This window comes from Pteronotus mesoamericanus, unplaced genomic scaffold (genome assembly GCF_021234165.1).
Source record: "Pteronotus mesoamericanus isolate MK-2021 breed Mesoamerican mustached bat unplaced genomic scaffold, CSHL_Meso_final contig_87, whole genome shotgun sequence".
NCBI lineage: Eukaryota > Metazoa > Chordata > Mammalia > Chiroptera > Mormoopidae > Pteronotus > Pteronotus mesoamericanus.
In genome coordinates, this window is record NW_026555273.1 from 447,736 (window position 1) to 474,932 (window position 27,197).

Here is a 27,197-nt window from a genome sequence, read left to right on the forward strand (position 1 = left end):
GTGTACTGGGGCGTGGTGTGGTGATGGCTGTGTGGGTCTGAGTGCGTTCTCTGCATGCTCGCGTGAGTGTGGGTGTGGATGTGGTCCCCTGGGTAACGTGGGCTCTGTGGCTGTGCTGGGCAGGGAAAGTGTCCATGTGCCTTTCTGGGCCTCCGTCTCTGTCCAGGTTTGGGCCTGGCTGCCCGTGAGGCGGCTCAGGGGCCGCCATGCCAGCCCCTCCTCATAGCCCGGCCCTGCCCCAAGGGGCTCCTCAGCCCCCACATACTCCTGGGCTGAGGGTGGGGACCCTGCAGGGAGCTGGAAGTCTGCAGGCTTTGCCCAGAATAAGGGGAACAAGGCCACTTCACCCCCACCAAGAACCCTGCACATGCCCCAGCCGTCCAGCACACACCCAAGTGCACGTGCACACAGAACACACACATGTGTGCTGTGTAAAGGTGCACACGCATGAATGTGTGCAGGCACATGAGTCCAGACTGAATGTGCACATGTGTGCACATACATGCATGTGTACACGCACGCTCGGACAAGTGCATACACCCACACGCACATGCAGGCCCGTGTGCACACGTGCTTGCACACATAGGCCCTAACCAGAGAAGGGGCTGCAAACCACACTGGCCCCCGAATGCCCTCCCACAACCGTCCACCGTGTGCTCAGTCAGGAATGTGTGCTGTGCCGGGGTGCTCGGGGCACAGGCCACACCCTCCCATGGCCCTGTCCATGCCCAGGGGTGGGGTCACCAAGAGCAGAGAACCAGGCAGGCCTGGAGTATGGATGGTGGTCTTGTCCTGAGGGGTGACAATAGCCAGTCCTAGAAGGAAGGGGTGAGCTTACAGGGTCTCCTAGGAGCCCCACTGCACACCTGCACACACACTACACACTTCTGTGCACACAGCTACATGTCACACACCTACACATGGTACATACCTGTACACACATATATACACACCTACACAAACTAAATGCCTACAGGCCACACACTTACAGACCACACACAGTGGTGAAGCCATATGTACATACTACACACCTGCACACATCTGCACACACTCCTACACACCTGCACACAACATACATCACAGACACCTGTACACACACCCACACACCACACACCACATACCTACACATGCTTGTGTGCCCATCTCTACACACACCACATATACCTACACATACCTGTATGCACATGTGTCACACTCCTACACACCACACACCTACATACACACACACATCTGTACATTCACATACACACTACACACACCTACATACTATAAGCCTGCATACAGTACACATACTATATGCACATATACACACATCTATACACACCTACATACCACATACATGTGTACACACATCTGTACACTCGTATACACACTACAGACATCAACACAGTACACACACATGCATCACACACTACATACACCTGTTCACACAACTGCCCACACCTACACAGTACACACATCACACATTACATACATCTGTACACACATCTGTACACTCATATACACACTACACACCTACATGCTAATAGTTGCACACACCACACACTACATGAACCTGTACACACTTCTGTACACTCATATACATACTACAGGCATCTACATGCTATATGCTTACACACAGCACACACTGCATACACCTGTACACACATCTACACATGCCTGTATGCAGTATATACACCTACACGCTATACACCCATACACATCACACACCACATACATCTGTACATGCCTACAAACTACACACATCATACACATCTACACATACCTGTATGCATTATGTACAAACACCTACACACCACACACACCACACACACCTTGCACACACACTTGTACACCATACACTAGACACACTACATGCACCTACACACTACACACTTATACACATCACACACTACTCCTACTGTGCATACATCTGTGCACACAGGTACACACACATTGGCCATGCTCGCTCCACGGGGCTTCTGCACACTGCCATGCTCGCTCATGTGCTCACACTTGTGTGCACACGGGGCGCCGCCCTCTGAGCTCCCTGCCTGCAGCTAGAGGAGGCCGGCCCAGTGCTCAGAGCGGAGGGCAGTCGCGGGGCCACAACGACAGGGCTGTGCGGCCCCTGCGAGTGTGGGTGAGCTTCTGTCACCTGGGCAGCCAGTGCTGGGGCTGCAGCACATGTGCACATGTGTGTTTGTGTGTTGTTACTGCACATACATGAATGTGTGACTGTGGAGCAAATCCCTGCTCATCACTGAGCCTGCTTTCCATCTGTCCCCTCAGCCTGGGGACTGTGCTTCTGGAAGGTTCTGTCCAGCAGGCCCTGGGCCACAATCAGGATGGGTGCCTCAGCTGCCCAGGGCCTCCCCACAGGGACATGACCCTTGGTAGGGGTTGCACAGCCAGGAGTCCCCAGGACCCTCACTGCCCCACAGGGGAGGCTGAGTGTGCAGCTCCCCTCCCCCACATCCCAGAGAAACACCTTGAGAAACAAGGTCCACGGGCCGGTTCATTCCCACCCCCACCCTACACAGAGGCACAAACACATGCTTGTAAATATTTCTAAAAACACCAAGGACGGGAGCCGCAGAGCAGGGAGGGGGCCAGGGTGGAAAGCCCCGTTCACCCCTGAGGCCAGCAGCTGGCCCGGAGCCCGTGAGCATTTGCATTGGCGGGGAGCTGAGGCCGGCTGTTGGGGAGGGTCCCCAACCATCCTCCCCCTGCCGTGCCCCCCAGGCGGCCAGGCCTGCGCTCTGGCCAGGCCCACTGCCTGCGGGGCCTCCCGAGTGGGGGGAGGAGGCACCGCTGCCACGGGCAGGTCTCCCAGCACCCTGGGCCCGGGCAGGGGACTCTGCAGGGCACCGGGGGGACGAAGCCGCGCCCGGAGCAGGAGCTGCCTGCCCCTCGGCGCCCCTGCACACCTCCGGGCTGCAGCCCTCAGGGGGCTCCCGTCCCCCTCCCCCCAGACTCCAAATGGCCACCCTGGGGCAGCCCTGCCCCTTGTCCCGAGTCAGCTGTGGAGGCCCCTGCGAGAGCCCACCCTGCACCCTGAGACCCTGGAGGACCAGCAAGGGTGTGGTGGCCATGAGACAGGCCGCCCTGGGGGTGTCCCCGTCTGGGGACGCGGTGCAGGGGCGTCCTGGCCAGGCAGGCCACCCCCACCCGCCTCCTGGAAGCAGGATCAGTGCCTGTGCCCACCTCTCCAGCCAGGCCCCAGCCCTCGGGGGGCGGCTCTTGAATTTGACGGAGGTGTTTCTGGAGGACCCCCAGAGTGTGGTCTGCGGGGTCAGCGGGGTGGCGCCTCTTTACACACACGTCTCCCGCGCATGGCCATGCAGACCCACAGGCACAGGGTGACACGAAAGGACACATGCAGACACAATCACACCAAGACAGAGAGACAGGCCCACACAGAGACAGAGTCATACAGAGACAGTGACACAATCACACTGGGGCACAGAGACAGGGAGGCCGAGACACAGCGAGACATACACAGACAGACACACAGAGACAGAGACACAGAGAGTCAGACACACACACACACACACACACACACACACACACACACACAGAACTGTGAGCACACCCAGGCGTCAGACCCACTGCTGGGCAAACGCAGACACACGGCATTGACACGCAGATGTGCCCACAGACCCAGTGGGCTCAAGCACATATATGGGCACATGTGGCCTCTCAGGTAAACATGTGTTTACATTGACAGACAGATACACAAACACTCCCATACACACACACTCTCAGAGGCTCACGCTCAATAGAGCCATGTGGACACTGCACGCACACACACACTCAGGGACACACCACAGAGCATTTACATGGAACTGGAAGAACACACTCCCCCACACTCATGAGTTTCACCGGCTCACACAGGACACATGGGCTCACATGGCTCACACAGGTTCACATTGGTTCACATGGACTCACACGGCACACGTGGGCTCACATGGCACACACAGTTAACACATGCTCTCCAAGACACATTCACTCGCAGAGGCACATGGGGGATGGGGCTGCGTGGCTCAGTGGGGATTTCTTTCTGGGGAACAGGGGAGACCCTTGCCAGCCAGAGACCTCCAGGCTTGTCCTCAGGCACCCCCTTGGGGCCAGCGCTCCATTCAGGGACCCCAGCTCAGCACAGAGATGCACAGCAGGACAGGGCACGTGTCAGGCTGATGCTGGGACCAGGATCTCAGACACGTGGGGTGCACAGACCCACACCCGGAGACCCTCAGTCACCCGTGCCCACGCCCCACGTGGGGCACAGGCCAGGCCCACGTGGTCACAGGGCAGGAGGGCAGCAGGTGGTTCAGGCCGTGAACACACACCCACGCCCAGTCACACTCACGCCCCCACGCACGCACAAGCACACACACCCCAGGCCACTGGCCGGCAGCCGCCCAGGGCCGCACCAGGCCCCGTTGGGCCAGGCACCCAGAGCCCACAGTCCAGCTGCCCGGGTCGGCCCCTTTTCAGTGGACCCGCTCTGAACCACTGAGGATGGTTCCAGAACCCAGGCCGACCACGGCCGCCAATGCTCTGGGGGTGAAGCCTGGCCACCTGCAGCTGCCTGGGCCCTGGCTCCACACACCAGCTGTGGAGGGGTCCCTGGGCACAGCCATGTGCGGAGCTGTGAGGGCCCAGCTGCGGGCAGCAGTGCCCACGTGCTGGCCACCGCCCCCACTGCCCTCCTGCTGAGCCGGTGGGCCTGCCCAGGCTCCTGCCCAGGAGCCTCCTGGTCACTGCCGACGCCCTGGCCTCGCTGCCATGGCAGGGGCCGTCTGGTCCCACTGGGGCCACCGTGCCGCAGAGGCTGAGCTGCCCCTTGGGCCCCCGCACTCTGGGGGGCTCGGGGTGCCTTTGGGTCACGAGCCCGTGGAGGGCTGGCTCATTCTGGGGCGTGCGCGGGCGCCCTGGGGGCTCTCGGGCTGTGTGTGTTTCTTGGTTTTCTGTCAGAATGTGACATTTCACCAAACAAAGGGGTTGTTTTTCTTTAAGAGGAAACTCTGGGCAGAGCAGGAGCATTCAGGGGCAGCCATGCGGGCGCCCTCAGCGAGTCTGGTCCAACGAGGAGGGGAGAACCAGCGGCTCTGGGCCTGGGGACAGACCTGGGAGGGGAGGACAGGCTGGCGAGCGGGGCGGGGTGGCAGAGCCCCGCACCCCCGCCTGGGGGCCCAGGCCTCCGGGGGCTTGGGGGCCTGTGGGCTGACGGGCACAGCCCTCCCTCCTGGCCTCCCCCGCAGGCCCTGGTGGAGGCCCCGCTCTCAGATTGCCACTCCCCGTCAGCCCTCCCCCAGCCCTTCCCGGCCCGCAGGGGGTCGTGCTGGGAAGGAGGTTCTGGTCCGTGGGTGCGGGGGGGGGGGGGGGGGGAAGCTCCCCTCCTGGGACCCCGCCCAGCCCGCAGGCCCAGCCCCTGCCCATCACACAGCCCAGGCTGGGTGTGGCCAGGAGGCCAGGAGGGCCGGCTGGAGGAGGGAGCTCGGCCCTGCAGTTCACCGGGGTCCCCCGCTGGCCTCGCCCGGCTCCCCCGGCATGGTTAGCACGATGGTGTTGCTGTGTATTTCATTTAATTTCCCGTATCGCCCTCGCAGACTCGACACCACGCTCACGTCGCAAACACGTGGACTTGGTTCTGACCGTTGGCTGCAGTGAAGGGGGCGAGCCCCTGGGGGTCCGGGCTGGCAGACCCGGGAGGGTCCTCACTGCGGGGAGGACGCTGGGCGCAGAGGGGCCGCCCTAGCCTTCTGCACGCGCCACAGGTTACCTTGTGAAACGCAACAAGATGCGGTGGGAGTCAGGGTTGCGTGTCCAACAGGCTCTCGGGAACGGTGCCCCAGCCCACCGCACACGCGACACTTGCAGCGCTCTGAGAGCGGGGGCCTCTGACCCCCCGGATGCCGGGAGGGGGCGGGGGGGGGAGGGATGGGGAGCAGGAGAGAGGCGGGGTGAGGTCAGGGGAAAGGGGGACCCAGCGGGGCCAGTGGCAGAAAGTGGGGAAGGCCAGGGGAGACAGGCAGGAGGGGCTGTGAGGGGAGGGGGGCAGAGGAGGAGCTGGGGCAGGGCCACCGGGCGGGCGAGGGTCTCAGGGAAGTGGGGAGAATTGAGTGGAAGGGTTGGAGGTGCCCCAGCTCTGAGCTGCTGCTCCCTGACGGCCTCCCCACCCTGCCGCTCCCCAGGCCTGGTCATCTGCTTTTAGGATCCACTGGAGCCCTGGTCTCATTAAAGTGGGCATGCAGGTCTCTGGGGGGGGCATGCAAACGTCCCCACCTGCTGAGTCTGCACCCTGGGTGCTGCACCTCGGGTCACCCACGGGGAGCCTGTGGCCCTGCCACCCCATGGACCCCGCCCATGTGCAGTGACCAGGGACCCCCATGGCCCTTTCTTTCTCACAGATCACCTTGCCAAAGAAAACAGGGAATTTTAAGATTTTTTTAAAGTCCAGTATTTTCAGGAGTTTCCACCACGACAGTGGTTCAGGGGATCAGCTCTGCTCTGCTGATGGGAACAAAATCCCCAGGTTGCTTTCCCTTTTGTGTTTTGTTTGCTGAGGTTACTGTGACCCCCCATCCCACCCGCAGAAGACGTGGCCTGCGGGTCAGGATGCAGCTGACACTGTGCAAACCACAAACACAGAGCTGATGGGCTCTGTCACTGTCTAGGGGCTGAATGAGGAAGGAAAGGGCACGCCCAGGGACAAACAGGGACTGGGGCCACCTGAACAAGTCCCATGGATGTAGAACATGTGCCGAGGGCTCAGTTGGTTGGAGCACCGTCCCAGACACCAAGAGGCTGCAGTCTCCATCCTCAGTCAGAGCACGTACCTAAGTTGCAGGTTCAAGCCCTGACTGGGACATGTATAAGAGGCAACCAATCTATGTTTCCCTAGCACATCGACATCTCTCTCTTACTTTCTCTCTCTCTCTCTCTCTCTCTCTATATATATACATATATATCAACATTCTTATGGAAATCAGCAAACATATACTCAGGTGGAGATTTTTTTAAAAATTGAAACATGTAACTGGCCAGGTGCATAAACACACATAGAACACAGACAGGAGACCACACACCTGAGAAGGTGGAACAGCATGACAACGGGCCCCTTGGGATGGGAGGGGGTCCCATAGACCCTGTACCTAGATAAGAGCCTCCGTGACCAAAGGACCTGGCCCCTCCTGGCCGCCAACACCTGAACCTCCCCCTGGAAGCCCGAGGGGCCCCCAGGCCCCGGCTTGCTCCCCTAGCAGGCACCAGGAGCCCTCCTCCTGCCCCACGGGACCCCCACCTCAGAGGTGCCCAGGACAGGACGGGTGACCAGGACTGTGGTCCCCTCATGTTGTATCCCAAGCACCCACTCAGGGTCCAGGGGCCTCCCAATACCGCCCTCAGGGTGGATGCTCACCGCGGGCACAGCCAGCTCAGCCCCGGTGGCTGTCCTGTTGTGGAGAGCTCAGCCTGGCAGGCGTGGGGTCAAGGGAAGCCGCGGGCCAGGCTCAGGTGACCTGACACAGGAATCGGGCTCCCTGGGCTGGCCTCCCCGGGGGGGGGCCCCTCTAGCCTGGTCCTGGCCAGGACACCAAGCACCGCAGCTCTGGACACCAGCCCACTGCATACATGCAGCTCTGCTGCCCCGTGTGGCCATGAGCAGCACTGCAGCCTGAGGTCTGCAGGAGGCACTATTACCGCGGGCTGGGGCAGGTGCGGCAGGGGAGAGCAGAGAGAGGGCAGTGGGGAGAGGGCAGGTGGGGGCAGAGGGCAGAGGATGAAGGACAGAGGGTGGAGGACAGAGGGTGGGGGGCAGAGGGACGGAGCGAGGGCCATGGCCAGCACCCGTGGGCGTGGTGTCTGGGTTCAGCCTGGGACCCAGGACTGGGCCCAGTCACTGGACACTCCTCGAGTCCATCCTCACCACATGCCCTTGCAGGGGAGGTGGCCACCAGTGTCCTTTCAGGGAAGGTCAAACCGAGTGCCCAGAACACTGGGGACACCGGGCACCAGCACTGCCCGCCGGCGGCCCTGTGGGTCGCCTACTGTCCTGATGGCTCCAGGCCCAGCCTCACCTGAGGTCTGAGGCCTGAGGGTGGGCGCCCTGCTCGCTGGTCAGGTGGGGTGCTGTCTTCATCGCTGCACTTTGGGGGAATGCTCTCCAAGCCTTGCCCGCATGCCCCCACAGAGTGATATGCCGGGATCCACTCAGCATTTCTGTCCCAGGTTCAGTGGCAGCTGGTCCCGGCAGGCAGTCCTGCTAGGGGTCCTGGAAGAAGACACCTGGCAACACAGGCGTGAGGCCACAGCCCCTGTGGGATCAGCCCACAGAGCAGGTTCGGGAGCCCTCTGGTAGCCCTCCCGTGCCATCGCAGCCCTGCCATTCCCAGCTACCTGACCCCTCCCCAGAGCAGCTCCCAGGCCGGGCTTTCACCCATTAACTGAAAACCCAAAAGCACATGCACGGACGGGGACTGTGGTTTGAGCAACCAAGTCCAGGGACAGGGCAAACTGTCACAGAGCGAAGAGAGGAAGCCACCGCGAGCAAGGGCCAGTGCCAGGAGGCTCTCCAGACTGATGGTCGGGAAGAGCCACTATTAGAATCATCAGATGTGGAGTGTGCAGGGTGTGTGATTAATTTTGGTATTGAAGTGTTTAATAATGACAAGGAAATAAGACATTTTTAACTGGACCAAGAGAAACGAAAAGAACTCCTGGAAAACGTGACATTGGCATTGGCATTGGAGTCAAGAACGATGAGACAGGCAGCCCGTGGGACACAGCTGGAGGGGCGGTCCCCGAGGTGGATGAAAAGTTGAAGATGAGCCCGGGCGCAGCACCAGGGACAGAGCCAGCATGACAGCGACATTAACTGGCCCCCACAGTAGCACAAGTATTGAATGCCACATGGGGGACATGAAGAAGAAGAGTTTCCAACAAGGAGAAACACAGGGATGGGGAGAGGCAGGGGCTGGGGCTGTATCAACAGTGGCCCAGACCCGCGTGTCATATTCGAACGTCCACCGGCCCCGGGCAGGAGGACGCGTCCGTCGGTGCCGGCACAGATGCAGCGCCACCACCTGGCCACTGAGTCAGCAGCCCGCCGTCCCCATCCTGGAGGCCGGGAGTCCCAGGGCAGGTGAGGCAGCACTCGGTCCTCAGGGCCTCTCTCCTGGGCCCATAGAGGAACACCTCCTCTGTCCCCACGTGCCCTCCCTCTGCACAGTGTGTCCTCATCTGCCCTTATGAGGGATCATCTGGTGACCTCATTTTATCTTAATCACCTCTTTAGGGCCCCATCTACACATACCGCCACACTTTTATATCCTGGGGTTGGAACCTCAACACGGCAATCTGGGGGACACGATTCAGCCCTTAACAGTAAATGAAAGTAAGTTGCGGTTCCTGACATTTTGGGATGAGCACAGGGTTTAGAAGCATCCAGACAGAAGGGCAGGTTGCCAGGCACACATGGGGCAGGGGCAGGGGCAGGCTCAGCCATGGGGGCCAGTCAGGGCTCAGGGGTCTCAGGGGGCGCAGGCCACCCTGGCAGGTCCTCCTGCTCCCTCAGGGCCCCTTCAGACCCATCCTGACCCCAAGGTGGCCATGGAGCAGCCTCGGGCGCCCCCTGGTGGCCATCATATGCCATTGCACCTGCTCCAGACCAGGTGATTCTCAAGACCCCAGTAGAAGTCACAGGTATGTGGCGTCCAGTCACCCAGCCAACTGTGTTCACCCACCACCCACAGCCCATAACACCACCTACAGGAACCAGGATAAAATGCAACATTTTACACAGTGTGTCAGCAACAAAGGAAATGACCCCAAAGAAAACAAGGAGCCAGAGGGAATGAGAGAGAAGACCAAACAGGCGGGCAACCTGAACAGGCATCTCCAGGGACCCCTGCACAGCAGGAGTGTCCGGGGGGCTTCACCCAGACAGACCAGGCAAGGGGCTCCCCTGGAGACCATCGAACGATGGAAACCCAAGGCCCACATGCCCTTACCTAATCACAGGTCTGCCACGTGACTGGACCCAACTCATGATCCCACGAACTGGGATCACAGAGATGCGAAATGAAGTCACATTGGATAATTACCCAAAGTACAGGAGAGACATCCACACGTCCATGCTGATCTAAGTAGTCGTGGAATAGAAACATAAGCGGGGGAAGGGACCAGTCTCCCCGTGGATGTTCCCACGTAATGGTGCGGTGGCTCAGCTCGCTGGGAAGAGCTTAGTCCCCACCCTTAGGTGTGGGCTGCACAGTGACTTCTCTCCTGAAGACAGTGCACAAAGGAGGCAGAGCCTCACCTCCCAGTGGAGAACCTGACAGCACACCTCAGTCAGGTGAACGAAGTCAACACCCTAGTGACCATCCTCGTGGACAGCATGTCCACACTATCCATGTGCAAACCCCAGCATCCTCATGAGAAAAACAGGAGACAAACCCATGATGGGTATCCCACCAAACAGCTGCCAAGCCCTGGGAACCGTCCGGGTCCTCAAACCCCAGGAAGTCTCTGGAACTACATAGCTAGTGGAGCCTGGTGTCAACTAGACGTCACATTGGGTGCTGGGTGGGGTCCTAGAACTGGAAAAAACAACATTTGCTGAAAGGGAAGGAAATCTGAGTAAATGCAGATTTTAGTCAGTGATGCGTCAGCACCGGTGCTGTTACCATGACGCAGGCGTCAGCACCCGTGCGCTCACTGTGACACAGGTGTCAGCCATGATGTGACATGTGATCTCAGGGAGACGAGGTGTGAGACTCTGTGCTTTCTTCCCAAGTCCTCTGTGAATCTACAGCTATTCTAGAAAAGACATTAAAATTTTTAACCACCTGAAAATAACAAAAACAAAGCTTTCTTCTCAGGCCCTAGTTCCTGCTATGATTGTCATATTTTCTTAGCACATGTTTTCCTGTCCTTGTTTTTTCAGCTTCTCTGCTTTTTGTTTTGTGTTAATTATAAAGTTGGTTTTGGTTTGTTTATTTGAACATGAAAATATGCAATCAAAATAATTTTTTAAATTCTCACCCAAGTACATTTTTTCCCCATTGGTTTTAGAGAGACAGAAAGAGAAAGAGAGAAACATCAATCGTTTGCTTCCTTCGCTCGCTCAGACTGAGGATTGAACCTGCAACCTAGGTATGTACTCTGACTGGGAATCGAACCGGCAGCCTTTCAGTTACAGGACAACACTCTAGCCAATTAAGCCACACTGGCCAGGGCAAGAATGTCCACTTTTTAATTGACTTGTTTATGAAACCATTAATACTTATTGTAATTACTAATATTATGTCTTATTTTTATCACCATGCTTTATTTTTTCATTTATGATTTTTTTTATTTCTTCCTCATCTTTTGCTTGCTATCATTGTATAGATTTTGGAGATTTTTTCTTTTTTGCTGGTTTAAAAAGGTATATAATACTTTGTGCGTGTTTTTAAGACTCATTTTTAACTGCTTCTTTTCATTTACAGAATTTACTAATATTCACATCCTCTCAACAAGGCAAACAAGTTAGCACAGTCCATGTTCCTTGAGAATTCCAGCCTGTCCCCTAATGTGTTGACATTTTTGAGAATTTTAGTTCCAGGTAATTGCAGACACTTTCTCTTCAGCAGTTTGACGCTCTTGCCTTTTTTCAGCAGTAACTTTACTCTCCTCGCTTCATGTCTCACACCAGCTCCTGGAATTTCTCGTTTGTGAGGACCCTCCTGCAAGTCTCTGTCCAGCAAGGATTCCGCAGTCTCTTTTGCCTAAAAACGTTTCCATGGCACCCTCACATTTGAACAAAGATTTGCTGGACGTTAGGTCGCAGGTGCAAAGCTCCTTTTCTTTGATAATCTTCCTCCACTGTCTCCGTGTGTCCAGTGGGGCTGAAAAGTCTGATGTCACCATGACTCTTCCTCCTTTTGGGGGTGACCTGTGTCTTTGGCTGACACTTTTCCAGTCTTCTTTTTTCTAACATTCTTACATTTTGCATGATTATGAGCGGGTATGGCTTTCCTCACTGGCTCTCTTTCTGGAATTATGTATAGTCTTCCACCTTTGGGGCCTGTCGGGGCGCTGCCGGTTGGGGTCGCACAGACCGGACCCCAGCGCAGCCTCCAAGTGGGCGGGGTTCCCACGGGACGGGAGCCGGGCAAGGTTGGGGGGCCCCCCCGCTGGCCTTCCCGAAGCATTGTATGCTCTGCCTGCCGCGCTTCAGCCGGGTGGGCTCTCGGACAGGAGAGCTTTGCGAGCGGCCCCCACGCCGGAATGCGTGTCCCTTCCTCTTCTCCCCCAGCCAACTCTCCTTGTAGTCGAGTCCCAGTGTAACGTCACGAGCAGCACACCCGCCTCGACCCCGCTCCCCCTGCGCCGCCCGGGACCCGCCCACCGGTGCGACTTTTCTTTCCGAAGGTGCAGACGGAGCCTGTGCTCCTGGGAAGGAAGAGGTAACGCAGCCTCGCCGCCCAGAGACGCCCGGGGCGCGGCCCTGCGTGCTGAGGCCTGGCCCTTCCCGTGCGCCGGGCGGCAGGTCACGGAGCAGCGCGCCCCCCGCCTCCGCGGCCCCGGCTGAGGCGCCACCGGTTCTCTGCAGTGGCCTGTGGTGGCCTAGAAATGCTCGTGAGTCATCAGCGCCAGGCAAGCTCCAGCGACGGCGAGCGCCGCGGCCGAGCTTCCCCGCGCTCAGACTTACGCCATAAGGAATGAGTAATACTCGTTTCCAACCTCGCCAAGTTTCGCCAGGTCGTGGCTCCCGGCACCCCAGCTCCGGCGCTTGGCCGTGCGGACCGGGAGGCGCAGGTTTCCCCGGTGAAGTCTCGCAGAGCTAAACGTAGTGAAGGGGTTTGGTTTCTCTGCCAAGGTTTGGCCAACGCCCACGGAGCCACGTGCGGTGCTACACGGCGTGTTGATTTCATCTGCACTATTCCTTCCCAGTTTGATGAAAGGTTGGAAGTTTGTTTGGGGGACTAGCAGTTAAAAATAAAGAATTGAAGCATTTATTACCGTTCTCTTCCAAAACAGCACTACAATGAGAATTCTGACAGCAGCAGGTGCTTGTCCGCCCTTTCCACACTCCGGGACTGTCCTGCGTGTCCCACGGGCCGCTCATTTAATCCCCTCAGTACCCAGCTCGCAGAGGGGACGTGTGCTCAAGGCCCAGTCTGACGCCCACCAGGGGGCGAGCAAACCCGGAGCTCTCTGGCGGGCTGCCAGGCTGGGCCTCTGAGAGCAGGGCTGGCGATGCCCGACTCCCGGGGCCGCCAGAGAGAGCCGGCAGTGGTCTCCGGGCACCTGAGTTCGCGTGGGGCAGCCACCCGCACCGCTGGCGGCGGGGCTGTCTCTCCAGCCAGGACCCGCAAGGCGGGAGAAGGGCGCGTCCCGCTCTGGGGTGTCGGCAGGGATGGCTGTCCAGAGGGCTGGTATGTCTAGGTTTTGTCCTCGGCCTCTCTTGTCTGCCGAGGTCTGTGAGGAGGTGGCCTCTGCCCTTGCCTGGGGGGAGGGGCTGCAAGGGCACTGCGCACCCTCCCAACCAAACCACCCCCGGGACTGGCCGCACGGTCTCCACTTTCCTGCCCAGTCCCTCGGGAACTCACTCAAGTGGGCGTCCACCGCACAGCCCACGGGCTGTTGTCCTTCAGCCAGTGGCTTCCTGGTTGGCTGATGGGCATCTCTGTGCGCACCCCACCCCCACCCCAGCGCCCAGTCCCTCCTGCTCCTTGCCGGTCCCTCGAGGTCTCACTGTCTGCAAGGGCTCCGCTGACCCCGGGCCTTGGCTTGTCCTTCCATTGCTCTCTCTCGAGGCCCCTCCAATCCCAGGCCCCCTTCTTAGATGGACACCAGCACCCCAAAGCCCAGGTCCTTAACGAGGTTCTGATTCCTCCCAAACTCCTGTGAGCTCCCCCTGCGTGCAGTCCCTCTGTTAGTCACGCACCCCCGATGGCTCAGGCCTGGGTGCCCCTCACCTCCTCTCTGACCTCACTCCATACTCAGGGGTCCCCAAGTCCCACAGCCCCGCCTCCCTGCCCCTCACCACCCCCTCCAACTTCCTTGGGTGCTCGTGCTGGGCTCCCGGTGTCTCCGCACAGGGACCCCCTCCCACTCCGATCCAGTCCCGCCATTGCCCGCTTAGAACAGAACGGGCGCGGGACCCCGGCTCTCGGAGCCCACACCGGAGCCCGAGCCCCTGCCCACGCCCACCCACCGGCCCAGCACCCAACATGCTTAATTCAGGCCCAACAGCCCCAGGGACCGCTCCCCAGTGGCCTCAGCATCCGCGTGGGCACCGGCCACCTGAAGGCCTCTCTGGTCCTCTCCGCTGGTGCTCCGCTTGGTCTGACACCCTCACGAGGCCGCCTCCCACGTGGACAGCGACAGACGGCCTCTGCCTGGGCTCGGCATCTGGGCCACAGGGGCGGGCAGGCGGCCGGCATGCTGTCAGGACCTGGGAGCTGACGACGGAGGCGATGAAGGACACGGGGACCGCTGGCCGGCCTCTCCGGCGCCTGGCCGTCGCGGACCGCCTTGGGAAGCGGGGCGGGCGGGCTGGAACGTGGCCACGTCCCATCCCATTCCCAAGGGAGACTCAGAGGTAGACACCCCGGGACTCAACCGACAAAGGCCCCTGGTCCCCAGCCGTGCAGAGCCAGAGCTCCAGGTCATAGACACGTGGGTGCCCGCCGGGGGCCTCAGAGACACAGTCAGAGGGCACGTGGGCCCTAATTAAACCAAGTCAGGACAGAGTGGGACCAACGGCCAGAGTGTGAGAGGCCGGGGAGGCCAGAGAGGCACTGACCCGCGCAGAGGGCCAGCCAGGTAGACAGGCATTCCTGGCGGTCTGTGAGCCCTGGCCTTCTCTGCCCTGGGAGGAGGCCACGCTCAGGGACCCAGCTCCCATCTGACAGGGCAGCGTGGAGCCTCAGGCAGAGCTGTCCCCCAGCACTGTCCCCACCACTGCCTCCCGACCCTGGGCAGCAGGCCTCCTCCGGGAAGAGGCTCCGAGGGGAAGCGTCAGAACAGGCAGGAGCCGGGAACAGGCAGTCATGGGGGCACGGCAGGTCAGACCCTCTCTGACCCCGCTCTCCCGCCTCCCGTCACACGCCTGAGCTGTGTCCATGGGACTCCCCAGGAACCCCCATGTCTGGAGAGACCGGGCATGGAGAGGATGGACCAGCTCTGGCCTCTGCAGGGGAGGAAGGAGCCCGCTCAGGCCCGGACACCCAGAGCCGGAGCTGGCCCTGCAGGCCTCACCCTCTGGCCCTCCCCAAGCCACACTCTCCATAGGCAGCACCCACACCCTGCCCCACGGGCCCAGACTCCGTGCAGCCCCTCACACTCTCTGAAGCCAGAGCAGCTCCCACCAACCCCCACCACCCCTCGCACAGCTCCCTGCCCTCTCCCGTCCACTTGCCAGGGTGGCTGACCTCCAGGTTCCGCACACCAGGACGGGGCTCTGCCTGCTCCCCAGTAGGGCTTCCTGCTGCCCACAGTGCTGCTGGTGGGGTGTGTCCGAGGCCGGACAAAGGGCAGGTTGTAGCCTCGGTGAAGTTCCTGCACACCTGAGGAAAGTTACCTTGGAAGTCAGCTGGCTGGAGAGCAGGTGGCTCCCAGTAGCCAGAGCCCAGGCAGCCGTGAGCTTGGGGGCGGGAGGGGTGAAAGGACAGTGGGTGCACGGGGTGAGGCTGCCACCTGCCCATGGGCCCCTGTGACCTTCCAGCCAAGCCCTGAACCTCTGCTGGAGGAAAAGGGCTCCCAGGGGACCCCTCTGCGCCCCAGCTCCCACCCTCCTGAGAGAGGTTGGTATAGACCCTCAGGGGTCAGGGACCTAGGCCTTGCCATTCGGATGTGCCAGCAGGCTCCACAGTACTCCATGCCACCTGAGAAGATGGGTGACCACCACCCAGTCACCATGCAAGGCATCCTCAGACAGCCATGGCAACATCCTACCCAGACGCTGCGGGAGCACCACCCCGGGTCTGGTGGGGGCCCTGGGTTACCGGGGGAGGCTGGGTAAGAGACCTGCAGATGAACTTCAGTGCCCTGGCCTCTCTGTGCCACCAGGGTGCCACACTGCCTGGGCCGGGGCTGCTGCAGGCTCCACGTGGTCGGGGCCACAGCCAGGCTCCATGAGGCGGGGCCAGGCTCCACGCTCCTGGCCTAAGGCTGCAAGGGACACGTGGCCAGCAAAGCTGGGACCCCTCTGGCTCCCGCCACTGTGGCCTGGGGGAGACCCTGGCACCAGAGCAGAATTAGGGGCCTGGGGACACCTCTGGACCTGAGGTGCAGAAACAGGACATGGGCCCGCACACCCTGGGGTTGGGGATGTGTTAAGACAGCGGTCCCCAACCTTTTGGGCACCAGGGACTGGTTTCGTGGAAGACAATTCTTCCACAGGCTGGGCTTGGGGATGGTTTCGGGATGGTTCCAGTGCATTGCATTCCAGCTCACCTCCTGCTGCGCAGCCCTGTTCCTAACAGGCCCTGACAGGTACCAGTCCAAGGCCGGGAGGTTGGGGACCCGCAGGTTAAGTGAGGTATTCCAGAAGAGCACAGTCAGGGGCATGGGACCTCTGGGGCGGGGACTGTGAGATGGGAGGGAGGGCCCTCTGGGACAGTGGCCATGGTCCCCCACCCAGGAGCTCCCGAGAGCCCCCTGAGGAGGAGGCTCAGCCCCCTCTTACTCACATCCCCTCCTCCCACACCCTTCCCCAGGATGCAGCAAACAGCACGGTGAGACTCTGGATACAAAACTGTAAACATGAGTCTTTAAAAAGGCAAAGGCCTGCTTGGTCCCAAACTCTGAGCCAGAGGCCCACACCCAGGGGCCCCAAAGGCCCAGACCTCACTGCCCTCTGTCCTTCCTTCCTACCCAGGCCCCCAGAAGGCCCTGCACACACTGCCCTAATCTGCGGCGGGTTAGGGAGCGGGCTGAGGTCAATGGCCCAAGGGGGTCCCTGAGATGAAGCAGCAGCTGCAGGCCTGCCACTCGGGCACCTGGTCCTGGGGAGAGCCCGCCCCCACCCCATCCCATGCAAATTGCATGCCCCCACCAGCCAATGTCTGCGCCCGCGGGCGCCCCAGGGCGCCGGGGCCCTGTCACGTGTCCAGGGCATCACACGTGGGCGAGGGCCCATGGGGGCAGCCTGGCAGCCACGCAGCAGCAGGGACACGGCACCGATGTGCGCTGCCAGGGCAGCGGCTGCCCCTTGAGGGCCAGCGCAGCTGCCGGACGTCCCGAACCCGGCAGAGGTACTGGAGGAAGGTGCAGGCCTCGGTTGCGAGCGCCACCACGTTCTTGCCAACAACGATGGCCACACATGGCTGTCTGGGAAGAGTGCCAGGTTGGCGGCGCACCAGCACAGCCACCACGTTGCAGGGGGCGAAGCGGAGCACCAGGTAGAGCATCATCTCCTGCATGCTGACCTCGCTGAGCGCCAGGCACGCCTGGCAGCACCAGCAGCAGCATGTATCCGTAGAAAGTGAGGCCTTAGGCCCACAGCAGCAGCCCGGTGCGCGGCGGCTCCCGTAGGTTGGCCTGCATGTCCAGCAGGCCCAGCACCACCCAGAACCGGCGGCCAAGCAGGTGCTCACGCTTGCAGAAGTTGCACACGTGCTCCAAGCGTTTGAGCGCCACGAACAGCAGGAAGAGGCCAGGCGCGCACTGTGACGGCGGCAGCATCAGCGCCTTGCGCGCCAGGGGTCAGGAACACCAACCACGCAGCCTTGTAGCTCTGGAAGACGAAGTAGAGCTTGCTCTCCAGCAGGATGTGGAGGAACCGAAGGCTCACAGTGTAGCCACACTTGGCTGTTTGCACCTCAGCGCCCACCCGTGCGGCCACATAGCGCAGCACCAGCAGGAAGCACCCATCGCTCACCAGCATGATGACGCTCAAGCACCTCTTCCGCGGGCCTTGGTTCTGCGCCCCCAGGTAGGCGTCCACAACTGCCATACTGCTCAGGAGCCCCAGCATAGTCAGGCACACATGGCACCCGTCCAGCAGCAGCAACACCAGAGTGAGCCTCTGGGACCCTGGCTTGGGGCACGTGGCCCTTACTGAAGGTAGCTGCAGCACTCAGCCCCAGGACATGGCGCACAGTGGGGTCCGACCAGCCGCAACAGCTCCACAGCTGTTGGTCCAGAGAGCTCAGAACCTGGAGATACCAGAGAAGACAGAGTCAGGGTGCAGTGGGGACAGCCATCCCCACACCTGTGACTGGCTGGAGCACTATGTGGCATGCACATGCTAATGCATGCTCCTGACCAGAGCTTTTTAGTTTGATGTAGTCCCATTTGTTTATTCTTTCAATTATATCCCTTGTCCTAGGGGACATATTTAATATGTCCTGCGTGGGATATCTGAAGTTTTTCTGCCTATGTTGTCCTCTAGGACTTTTATAGTGTCACAACATAGTTAAGTCTTTTATCCACCTTGAGTTTATTTTTGTGTACGACATAAGTTGATGGTCTTGGTTCATTTTGTTGCACGTACTTGTCCAGAGCTCCCTACACCATTTCTGGAAGAGGTTATTTTTATTCCATTTTATGCTCCTGCCCCTATTGTCAAATATTAATTGACCATAGAGACATGGGTTTATTTCTGAGCTCTCTATTCTGTTCCATTGGTCTATGTGTCTGTTCTTATGCCAGTGCCAGGCTCTTCTGATTACAGTGGCCTTGTAAGATAGTTTGATGTCAGGTATTGTGATCCCTCCTACTTTGTTCTTCTTACTCAAAATGGCTGGGTCATTTATCGTTTCATGTAAATTTTTGAAATATTTGTTCTATATCTGTGAAATATGTCATCAATATTTTCATAGGGATTATGTTGAATCTATAGATTGCTTTGGGAAGTATGGACATTTTAATGTCAATTTTTCCAATCCATGAACATGGTGTATGCTTCCATTTATTTGTGTCTTCCTTAATTTGTTTCTTCAGTGTTGTTTAGTTTTTGAGTACAGGTCTTTTACCTCCTTGGTTAAGTTTATGCCTAAGTATTTTATTTTTCTTGTTACTATAGTAAATGGAACTTTTTTCCTAATTTCTGTTTCTGATATTTTATTGTTGGTGTAAAAAAAATACCTTCGATTTCTGAATGTTGACTTTGTATCCCGCCATTTTGCCAAATTCACTTATTAGGTCGAGTAGATTTTTGGTGGAGTCTATAGTGTTTTCTATGTACACTATCATGTCATCTTCAAACAATGACAGTTTTACTTCCTCCTTTCCAATTTAGATGGCTTTTATTTCTTTTTCTTGTCTGATTGCTGTGGCTAGGACTTCCAATACTATATTAAATAGAAGTGGTGAAAGTGGACACCCTTGTCTTGTGCCTGATCTTAGGGGGAAAGCTTTTAGTTTTTGCTCTTTGAGTATGATGTTGGTTATAGGTTTCTAATAGTTGGCCTTTATGTTCAGGTATGCTCCCTCCCTTCCCACTTTGCTGAATGTCTTTTATCATAAATGGGTGTTGTAATTTATCAGATGCTTTTTAAGCATCTAATGATATGATCATTTGGTTTTTGTTTTTTATATTGTTTATGTGATGTATTACGTTTACTGGTATACAAATATTGTACCATCCTTGCATCCCTGGGATGAATCCAACTTGATCATGGTGTATGATCGTTTTAATGTATTGCTGGATGCGATTTGCCAATATTTCATCAAGGATTTTAGCATCTATGTTTATTAGCAATATTGGCCTATAGTTTTCTTTCTTTGTTGTATCTTTATCTGGTTTTGAAATTAGGATAATACTGGCCTCATAAAAGAGTTTGGGAGTCTCCCTCATCTTGGAGTTTTTCTGGATTAGTTTGAGAAGAATTGGAGTTAGCTCTTACCTAAATAGTTGGTAAAATTCTCCTGTGAAGCTGTCCAGCCCAGGGTTGTTGAGTGCTGGGGCGTTTGTGATTACTGCTTCAATTTCACCGGCTATTATTATTGCTCAGGATTTCTGCTTCTTCTTCATTCAGTGTTGGAAGGTTATATTTTTCTAGAAATGTGTCCATTTCACCCAGGTTTACATATTTCCTGGCATATACCTGTTCATAGTATTTTCTTACACTCCTTTGTATTTCTGTGGTATCATTTGTAATCTGTCCTCTTTCATTTCTTTATTTGTTTATTTGGGTCCTTTCTCTTTTTCTTAATGATTCTACTTTGAGGTTGTGGATTTTATTTATGTTTTCAAAGCTTCTGGATTTGTTGATCCTTTGAATTGTTCTTTTAGCCTCTGTGTCATTCAGTTGTGCTCTGATCTTGGTTATTTCCATCCCTCTACTCACTCTGGGCCTTGTTTTTTGTTGTTTCTCCAGTTCTTGAAGTTGTAGGGTTAGGTCATTTATTTGACATGTTTCTATCTTTTTTAGGTAGGCCTATATCACTATGAACTTCCCTCTCAGGACTGCCTTCACTGTGTCTCATAGGTTTTAGACTGTTGTGTGTTCATTTTCATTTGTTTCCACAAACAATTTGATTTCTTTCTTGATCTCATTATTAAATTATTCATCGTTCAATAGCATGCTTTTCAATCTCTATGAATTTGAATGTTTTTGTGTTTTTTCCTTGAGATTGGTTGTGGTCCGAGAAAATGCTTGATATAATTTCAATTATCTTGAATTTGTTGAGGTTTGTTTTGTGTCCTGTCATGTGGTCTATCTTTGGAAATGTTCCATGTGCATTTGAAAAGAATATGTATTTTGCTTCTTTGGGATGAAAGGTTGTATATGTATCAGTTAAGTCCATTTAATCTAGGGCATTGTTCGTTGCTGCAATACCCTTGTTGATATTTTGTTTGGAAGATCTATCCATTGTTGACAGTGGGGTGCTAAAGTCCCCTAGTATAAGTGTGTTGCTATCTATATCTTTCTCGATGCACTCCAAGATATTCCTTATACACTTAGGTGCTTCTATTTTGGGTGCATATATTTTTTCAATGTTTATAGCTTCCTTGTGGATTCTTTCCTTTAGAATTATGAAGTAACCGCCTTTGTGTCTTTTTATGGCCTTTGTTTTGAAATCTATTTTGTCTGATAGAAGTATTGCTACCCCACCTTTTTTTTTTTTACTCTCCATTTGCTTGGAATATTTTTCTTCCATTCCTTTACTTTCAGTCTGTGCAGGTCTTTTGTTTTGAGGTGGGTCTCTTGCAGATAATATATGTGCAGGTCATGTTTTCTTATCAATTCAGCTACCCTATGTCTTTTGATTAGAGCATTTAATCTATTTATATTTAAGGTTATTATTGATAGGTGCTTATTCATTGCCATTTTTTCCTTTTGTACCTGTGTTTCTCTCTCAGTCAATACCTTCACCTCCTTAAAGCAGTCCCTTTAACATGTCTTGCAATGCTGGTTTTGTGGAGGTATATTCTTTTAACTTTCTTTTGTCTGGGAAACACCTTATTTCACCTTCCTAGTTTCTATTTTCTTTTTCATGCTGTTGTAGTTCCCAGTAAGTTCCTTGTAATTGTCACTGAGTTCCTTGAGCATCCTTATAACCTTTTTTAAAAAATTCTATGTGTGATAGTTTGCTTGCCTCAATTTCACTCAGCCCTTTCCTGGGGATTTTCCCATTCCTTTTGGTTGGAGGTTCTTTCTTTCTCTCCCCATTTTAGGTGACTCTTTTTCATTGTTTCTATGTCTCAGGGTGCTCTGCTTTGCTAACTGTCTCTGTCGGGTGAACTTAACGTGGTAGGAGTTCTGTGGGACTCAGTGGTGCGGTCTCTTTGGTCTCCTTGTCTGGATGCTCTAGGGTTGCCCCTTCTTCCATTTGGGCTCTTTTGTTGTACTTGAGCTTTACTTGTACTTGGGATTCTTTGTTGGTAGGTTCTCTTTTCCAGCATTCTTACAACTCTCACCTTGTCTTGTATGCTGTTGTACAGGTGTTTGTTAACACAGCAGTATTACCGGACAACCTAACCTATGCCAGCAAAAAGAACCCTACTACCTCATCAGCAATCTCAACTGCAATGGAACTAAGATTAATAAAGGTGAAGAGAGATTGAGGATATTATAAGATATCACAAAAATAACATGAGATGACTAAAAGGGGGGGAAATCTTATTGAATGGGAAGAGTGAGGTAGGGATAGAACCAAGGCGGAGAAAGGGAGAGAATGAAATTTAAAACATAAGTAAAACATGTAAGGTCTATGGTAACATCAAGGTACCATCACTGCAGGAAAACCACAGCAGGGTTGAGAGCAATGACAGCTGAATGAAGCTTAATAAAAGGGGGTGGGAATAAGAATGTTCTACAAAAGCAAAAAGTGACTATGAGATGCCTTGCCTACAGTCAAGAGAAATGATTTTGAGAGGATGGGGGGGTAAGGAAACTGATAAAAGTAAGGAGTGAACCCCAGGCAGAGAGAGGAGGAAAATGAAATAAAATCCCTCACTCAACTGATCAGGGGGAGGGGCAAGGCAAAATGCAGGAAGACTGTGGGAGAGTATTCTGTGGGATTTAAAGTGCAAACAAATAGTGAACAAATGGGAGTTCCACTGGAGAAGTGCAGCGATAGCCATGGTATGTCGCCCAACCAGCCACTGTTTATAGCCCTAGAAAGGAAACAAGGCTGTGTAAGAGGGGGAAAGGGTATGAGCTGACCGAAGAAAGACGAGTGCACATGTGAGGTTGGATGGAGGAGAAATAGTGAGAGTAAGTGGTAGAAACTGGGTGGAGTGTGAGAGAACATAAAGTTTACAACAGTAAGACAGCTCTGGAAGGTGGCAAAATGGATTAAGACCAGGGAAGGGTGCTGTGTGAGATTTGGAATGACAATAATATGAAAAAACATCGTCTAAATAAAAAGAATAAAAAGCAAAAGACCAAGAGTAGCGAGTTATTTGGAATATGAGTGAAGTGAAAGAACAAAAATTAAAATGCAATATGAAATGGAGCAAAAAAGGAAAGAAAAAAACTATATTAAGTCAAGAAGAGAAATTTTAAAAAACATGCAAGTTCTGATGAAAAGCAAAATGAAATTTGTCTCAGTTGTTGGTGTTCACCTTCTAACTTCTGTCTGGATCCGTCTCTGGTTTTCTCTCACCTCCAGGTCCCGCGTGGGTCGTCCTACTTCTGGGAACACCGCCTGTACCTCCTGCCCCTGCCTGTAGAGGGAGCGTCTGTTGCACTCTAGAGGTGGGGTCTCCGCGTCTTGCTTGGGAGGCACTGCTCAGTCTTTCAGGAAAATTGTGGGCGCATTCCCCCTGCCCCTATACCTCCCATCTCAGTCTGTCCCAGTTTATTTGGAACAGTGTGTAGTTTGTGCTTAAATATGTCTGTTTCACAGGGGCTGGGAACAGTCTGTGTGAGAGGGTCAGCGCTCTCCGGCTCCGTGTTGTCTGCAGCTGTGTGTGCAGATGAAGTCTGGGCGGAGCCCCGAATCACGGTGTTTGTTCCCTTTCTTAACTCCCCATTTCCATGGCTTCAGGAAAATAGAGTCCCAGGACCCAGTGTACTTTGTTTCCCAGTGGGGGGTTCAAAATGGGCCCTCCTAGGTGTTAGTCTTGCTGCCTTACTCTTGAAAACAAATAAGCCCCCTGCTGGTTGTTAAGCCCGCCCAGCTGGTTTTGCAAATCTTCCCTGGCTCCTGGCAGTGAGGGGCTGGGCTCCATTTTCCTTTTCCAGAGGTTCCACCAAGGAAGGCGGCCCAGTCCCCGGCCCACCGCCTCACAGCCCTGCGGCCCACAGCCTGCGCTCTGCGCCGCTGCTCCAGGCTGGCACTGATAAAGCCCCTCGCTTTGCACCCCTCTGACCAATCCGTGAGGTGCGCTGAGTGGGAGAAAATCATGCCCACAATGCTCCCTCCTTGTTGGCCAGGCAGGTGCACGTGTGAGGTCCCTGCCCAGTGCGCCTGCGTTCCCTTTTTGAAAAAAGTCCCTGTGGGTGTCACAGCCACTCCGAGCCACTGCCCGGCTTTCCACACACTCCATCTCGCTGGCAAGTGCAGCTCTTCTCACTCACGGCCAGCCGTGGCCCTCCTCTTCCCCCAGCTCCCCGTGTCCAGGACGCGCCCCCCCACACACACACACTTTCCGGCACGGCCCCCGGGGGCGACTGCTGCCCCAGCCGGGGCGAGCCGCGGGCCGCGTGCACGTGCGCTGCGCGTTCTTCCCCGGCGACTGAGCGCGTTCAAGCCACTCCCCTCGGCGGTCCGCGGTTTCCTCGCCCTGGAAGGGGCCAGAACTGCCGCGCTGCCGTCGCTGACCCTGCTCTCCGCCGCTGCTGTCCTGGCGGCAGCCGCAGTTTCTGGCTCCGCGCCCAGGGACTTTCCTGGTCCACCGACAAAACCTCCTTAGCGCCCGTTTTGAAGCGTCCTCTGCGCACTTTGGCTTCCAGACTTCTTGCCAGCGAAGATTCTGTTGACTGCTCACTTTGTTTTTCAGAAGATCAGCCACGTGTCCCAGCTGGGGGCACAAGCAGGTGGGCTCGGCTCCCGCCTGCTTCGCCGCCACGTTCCGCACCTTCTTAAAATGCTCCTCTCAGTCTATCGTGTTTCAAATAGATGATTACCGCATTTGACATTTTCTCAGGAATCAGTGGTGAATACACCGTTGAAAAATTGCTTCTCAGCTTACTTAAATGTTCTTTGACAGAACTCTCTGTGAATCCATTTGAAAAAAATCAAATACATGGAAATTTCTAATTTGTAATATGATTGTAGTAAGCAGAATTTGTGAACCAGGTTGCAAGATGAAAACATCATGATGTATCTTTACTTAAATGTGTTTGGGCTACATTTGTTAACATGGTTTTTGTAGGTATCAGGTGTACAGCTTTACGGCACATCTATATACTTGTGTGCTCACCACCCAAAGTCTATTTCCATCTGTCACCATGTATCGAGCACTCTTTAATCTCTTTCTCCTTCCCCAAACCTCTGTTCCCCTGTGATAGTTGTCATTCTCTTGTATTTCTCTGTGTATCTGTTCCTTCTTATTTGCTTTTTCATTTGTTGGTGGTGGTTTCCCACCCCACCTGTGACTGAAGTCGCTCATAGGGTTCTTGCCCTCTGCAGTCTGACCTGTATCACTTACCATGACTGGGAAGGGGAATGGATGCAAAGGGCCAGTTTTTAAGAACAATTGGATTAGGTTTACTGCTAACAAGTGCAGAACTCGGAGCTTCTGGCTCAAAGCCACCCTGAGCCTCTCTGTGCAGTCTGGGGGCCCCCACCTCCAGCCCGGGGTCTGTGGCTGCACCGCTTCCTGGGCTGCAGGCGGGGGCTTCAAACATTAGAACAAACCGCGGGTGCAAGAGCAGACACGTCTTTCATGGCGGAAGCGGTCCGGGAGATGCCGCTCAGGGTGGGCTCCTGGTCGGCGTGTGGGCCTTGACCGCCGGATGGCAGAGGCCAGAGGTGTGTTTGGAGAACGAGCAAAGCTGGTCCTGCAGTGTTTCAGGAACCATGATGATGGGCAGCGAGTAAGGGCATCCACAGTGCCAGGCGTGCAGAGAACCTCACGGGCAGTGAAGAGCACGGGACGGGGGGTGCCCGCGGTGCACACAGACGTGCACGGCTGGGCAGCAGGGCCCCTTCGCTTGGCCGGGCGTGGGCCCCGTGGCAACGCACAGAGACCGGGGCCTCTGCAGAGGAGACAGGCATTGGGATGTCTGCGAGCCTGGGGGTGCAGGGTCACAACCCAACCAGTTCCCCTTCCCAAACCCTCAGGCCACAGGAGCCCCACTACAGACCGCAAGCTGGCAGCAGGCGGCCCCTCCAGGATGCAGGCGCCGGCCTGGCCAGGGGTCCGTCGGTTTATCCGCGCTGTCCTCTCTTCTCCCCGAGCCCTGCCCCGGGCTTCAGGGGCTCCGTCTCTGGGCTCTGGCGGGTTCCAAGCCAAGTTCTGCTCACTCTCTGCTTCCTGCTCAGGACGGCTGAGCCCCCCTGAGAGACTAAAATCTTCTCCCTTTCCATCTGGGCCCCTTCCAAACCCAAACCGGGAGCGTCTAGACCACCTGGCCCTGCCCTGTGCTTAACAACTTAACATTGGTATTATCAGTTTTGGGGTTTAAGCCATTCTAAAAAATGGGTAAGTTATTTCTTCTTTGACTGTTAATCTGATTTTCCTTATGCAGGATACGTTTCATATTCCAGTGATTTCCCATTTTTTTATTGATTTTTTTTTCCAGACACATAAAAATTCTTAGTTTATTAGTACTCTCATGAAAAATCTGCATTATCACCACAAATAAGTCACTGAAGAATCCTTACTCCTTCTTTTTGCCAGCACCAACATTGACCTTTGCAGTCCCCCTGACTTTCTTCATTCTGTTCTTGTGTTCCTTTCTCTGTTTTCTTGAGGTCTTCTTCTCATATAGGCCATGTCTTGCGAGTCTGTGCTTGGGTTCATTTTTCTTTGCATAATCTTTGCAAAGAACCATAAATCATGCCAAAACCAGTTGTCTTGCCACCACCAAAATGGGTTCTGAATCCAAATACAAAGATGACATCTGGTGTGGTCTTATACATCTTGGATAGTTTTTCCCAAATTTCTGTCTTGGGTACTGTTGCCTTGCCAGGGTGAAGAACATCAATGACCATTTGTTTCCGTTGAAGTAGTCTGTTGGTCATGAACTTTCTGGTCTGGATAGTCACCGTGTCATTCATGATGGCTACCGATCTTCAAGCAGCAAGGGAAGAAAAGAGCTTTTTTTATTGACTTTTAAAGGGGAGAAAGAAACATCAATTTGTTGTTCCACTTATTTATGCATTTGTTGGTTGCTTTTTGTATGTGCCCTGACCAGGATCAAACCTCAAACTTGGTATATTGGGACCAACCAACCAAGCTGCCTGGCTAGGGCTCTCCCATTTTTGAGTAATTTGAATATACTGTTCCATAGATATATATTCATATATATATTCTCTGGTAAGGTATCTATTTACATCTTGACCTTTGACCTGTTTGGGGGAGTGTGGTTTCTTATTGTAGTGTTTTATTACTTCTTTTAATAATTCAAATGCAAGTCTTTCTTTAGGTATGTGTTTTGCTTATGAGTTCTCCTGGACATTCTTCATTTCATTCTTTGAACATTATCTTTCACAGAGTGGACACTTTAAATTTTGTTAATGTCCACATCAGTTTTTTTTCTTTTATGGATTACGCTTTTTGTGTCATACATGGAAACTAACGGTCAAACTATATCTCAAGTAGATTTTTCACCCAGGTTGTCTGGCTTGTAAAAGCTATAGCATTTTTAGTTTTGCAT

At 54.8% G+C, this 27,197-nt stretch overlaps 2 pseudogenes; both read right to left on the bottom strand.

Annotated features, from left to right (window-relative positions):
- Window positions 1-17,078: 17,078 nt before the first annotated feature.
- On the bottom strand, window positions 17,079-25,263 carry LOC129080282 (transmembrane protein 121-like; annotated as a pseudogene).
- Window positions 25,264-26,155: 892 nt separating this feature from the next.
- Window positions 26,156-26,683, bottom strand: LOC129080275 (40S ribosomal protein S24-like; annotated as a pseudogene).
- Between the last annotated feature and the right edge of the window lie 514 nt (window positions 26,684-27,197).